Source organism: Orycteropus afer, unplaced genomic scaffold (genome assembly GCF_000298275.1).
Source record: "Orycteropus afer afer isolate SDZICR_OR568_19922 unplaced genomic scaffold, OryAfe1.0 scaffold00233, whole genome shotgun sequence".
Taxonomy (NCBI): Eukaryota; Metazoa; Chordata; class Mammalia; order Tubulidentata; family Orycteropodidae; genus Orycteropus; species Orycteropus afer.
This window is the reverse complement of record NW_006921820.1, coordinates 4,857,915-4,861,973: the sequence shown is the minus strand read 5'-3', so window position 1 is coordinate 4,861,973 and position 4,059 is coordinate 4,857,915. Positions and strand designations below refer to the sequence as shown.

Sequence of the window (4,059 nt, the reverse complement as noted above, 5' to 3'; positions counted from 1 at the left end):
TCACTTCTTTAGGGTATATACCTAGTAATGGGATGGCTGGGTCAAATGGTATTTGTATTTCCAACTTTTGAAGGAATCGCCATACTGCTTTCCACAATGTATTTATTTCTTTTTTTAAAAAAATTTTTGATGTGATTTTAGTGAAAGTTTACAGAGCAAATTCATTTTCCATACAGCAGTTCATACACATTTTGTCTCATGACATTGACTGCAATTGCCCCAATGTAACAGCTCTCTTCCCACTTCCTCCCTGTAGTTACTTCTTCTCTGTGTCCTTCCCTCCCATTCCCTCCCTGCCCCAGCTGTCTCCCTGTTGCAAACACTGCCCTTCTGTTCTCCCATGATTGGTCACTCCAAGGAGTGTGAGACCCAATATATTTCTTGATCTTCATAGCTTTACATTAATTTGTATAGCCTTCAGCTTTTTCAGCCTCAAATTCCTCATGTTCAGAAAATTAAGCATTTATTGACTGTACTATGTTGTTGGTTGTTATGTGCCGTCGAGTCGGACCCAACTCATAGCGACCCCTCCTTGGGTTTCTGAGGCAATATCACTACGGAAGTAGATTGCCCCATCTTCCTTCCAAAGAGTGGCTGGTGGGTTTGAACCACCAGCCTCCTGGTTAACAGTCAAGTACCTTAGGTACTACGCTACCAGACTGTACTATAACAGTACGAAATACAAAAACAGTGAATACTGCCTGTCTTAAGGAAGTTTAGTGTTTTGTTGTGAGTCAAGTCATTGGAATTAAGCACTATTATAAAGAATTCTTAACTGGGGAGATTAGGTTGAAGACAGACTAAATTTAAAGAGAAATGTGTGGATGGTTTTCCTCATTAGGAAAACAGCATGTGTAGAGGTATAGACTTAGGAAAATAACTAAAAGAAACTTGAAGGCTGCTATTGCTAATTGATATAGCCCTCTATAAAACTATTCCATTTGTAAAAATGCATTTGTCCTTTTTTCTAAATATACATACATACATAGTAAGAAATTTTGGAATGAAAAAGTATATAAAGGAGTTAACAACAATCACCTTGCTTGAAAGTTTGAGTTTGAATTAGTATATAGAAACAAAATGAATGAAGATATAAAGTAACTATTAATTTCCAATCAAAGAAATCTCACAAGAAGGGAGATGTAATGGGAGATTATTATATTGTTTAGCTATGAAAAATATCTACAACAACATAATAAACATACTTAACAAATGGTTATTGAAATCTGTATATGCATAGTTTATTTAACAATATATATTGAACAATTACTTTATGTTAGGCATAGTTCTAGGTGCTAGGATATAGCAGTAAACACCAAAGATATAATTCCCTATCATCATGTTGTTATTATCATTCTAGAGGGGGAAAATAAAAATAGATCAAATATAGTAAAAAGACATTAATTTTTGGTGAATCCCTTACATGTTCTATCATATTATGATGGCAGGGTCTCACATGTATACATTATGGCAATCCATTTTTCCACTTAAGTGAACTATAGCCTTATCATTGAATGTGAGGTTACCTGCAAAGTCATCTTGATTTTCCTCAGGACTCTTAAAACGGCAGCACAAGTTGTACCATTTTGTTTTATCTGCCTGTCAGAGCCTGCATCAGTTGCAAGAGATAAGATTTCTTCTTCAGTTGCTAATATAGAGTACTCCAGAAGGTGAGCTGAGGGGTGTACATTGGTGGACTGTCTGAGCTTTATTTCTCTTCTCTGTTTGTACCAGTAGTAAGTGTTTTCACAAACTGGTAGAGGTGTTTTTTTGCTTCATACATGGGATTTTTGCACAACAGTTATAAAAACAACTTTATCAAATTCCAAGACACATCAAACTCACTGCCGTTGAGTTGGATCTGACTCACAGTGACCCCTCCTTGGGTTTCTGAGGCATCATCAGTACAGAAGTAGATTGCCTAGTCTTCCTTCCGAGGAGACACATACTACTGAGAGATAAAGGGTGACTGTACAATTTGGTACATGTTACATATACGTCTATAACTTAGATACTAAATAATATTTTTAAATTTTTATGCCTTGTATTTTTTTGTATCGCCTTTATTGAGGTATAATTTACATCAAGTAAAATTCACTTATTTTAAGTGTTCAATTCTATGTATTTTGACTATATATATAATTACCACCACAATCATGACATAGAACATTTCCATAAACCCAAAATTTCCCTATGCCCGTTTGTAGTAAATCTGCTCCACTCACTCCTAGCACCTGCCAACCACCAAGCTGCTTTCTTTCGTTATAGTTTTGCCTTTTCTAGGATTTCATGTAAATGGAATCATACCATGTGTACCCTTTTGTGTCTAGCTTTTCCACTTAGCATAATATATTGGCAATTCATACATGTTACAGCATGTATCTGTGCAGTCACTGGGTTATGTGTGAGTTCTGTTCCTAAATCTGTCTTTAAGGTGAATTTGTATGTAAATCGGAACAGTTAGGTATAGCATGTATCTGATGTCAGTCAAATTTTTGTCTTAGTATATAGTGTAACTTTATATGCATAAAAAACATTAAAGAAACACTTCCAGATACACTAAAACATCTTTAACATAATAATACAGTAATAATAATGGTGTTCTGATGCATGTCATAAAAGAGTGCCCATTTGTAAGAACAATGAACCATTTGTATGGACCTCAAATTTTTAATATAGTAAGCTTTATGGAGATTAGTTCATAATTACAGGTTATATGTAAGTCAGATATTTGTAACCCAGGGACTACCGATGGTAGTTTATTCCTTTTTGTTGCTCAATAGTTTTCCATTGTGTCGATGAATCCAATTGCTTATCTGTTCAACTTTTTAAAAAACTTTTTATTGTGATTTGAGTGAAAGTTTATGGAGCCAACTGGTTTTCTATTCCATAATTCATACACATTTTGTTTTGTGACATTGATTGCAATCCCCATAGCATCATATCACTCCTTCCACTTCCTCCTTGTGTTTCCTGTTTCCATTTGTCCTTCTTTCCTATCCCTTCCTGCCTTCTGACCTTTATCCCTGTGCAAAAGCTGTTCTTTTGATCTCTTGTAGCAGATTGTTGTAAGAGTTGCATACCCCTCTAGTGTTACTGTTCATCTTATAGACTTGTCTGTTTGGCTGGAAGTTAAGCCACTGGGGTGAGTTCAGTTCCAGGCTTGACTAAAGGCCACAGTCTCGGGGAGTTCCACCAATCTCTGTCAGACCCGTAAGCTTGTTCTTTTTGAATAATTTTGAATTTTGTTCTATGTTTTTTCCCCACTCCATTCAAGACCTTCTATTGTGATCCCTTTCAGAAGAGTGTGTAGTGGTAGCTGGGCACCATCTAGTTCTTCTGGTCTCGGGGCCGAGGAGGCAGAGGTTCACATAGTCCATTAGTCCTTTGGACTATTTGTTTCCATGTGTCTTTGATTTTCTTACTCTGCTTTGGATGGAAAGAAACCAATAGTTGAACCTTAGGCAGTTGCTTGCTGGCTTTTAGAGCCCAGTCAGTAGTCATCACAGTAGGATGTATAACATTGGCTTTGTAAACTATGTTTTGCCAGGTGAGCTGGCTGTCCCCTGAGACTGTGGTGCTAAGCCTGCAAACCTCCAGAAAGAAACGTTGTTTGATGGTTACCAGGGATGGGAGGGGTGGGAAGGAAAATCACTAATTACATAATTAACACATATTAATTTGGGTAAAGGGAAAGGCAATATACAATAAGAAGATGATTGGCACAATAACACTAAGGCAAAGGAAGACATGGAGAAGTGCACAAGAGTTATAGACAACAAAGGGAAATACTATTACATATAAAACTCTCACTGCTATTGAGTCAGTTCCGATTCATAGTGACATCTCCTTGGGGTTCCAGGGCGTATCCCTACGGAAGTAGATGGCCCAGTCTTCCTTCCAAGGAGTGGCTGGTGGGTTTGAACTGCCAGCCTTCTGGTTAGCAGTCAAATGCCTGAGGCACTACACCACCAGAGCTCCTTCTATTACATATTACAAATTGCATGATTGTATATATGCGTGTTCCCTTGTTACCCTCCCGAGAGGGACCGGGTCTCC

General features: G+C 37.4%; 1 protein-coding gene across 1 annotated transcript in view; it reads left to right on the top strand.

The window, feature by feature from the left end:
- The window catches only part of REC114 (REC114 meiotic recombination protein), a 237,492-nt gene that overhangs the window by 87,868 nt on the left and 145,565 nt on the right, over positions 1–4,059 (top strand). The gene's annotated exons all lie outside the window — the stretch shown is intronic.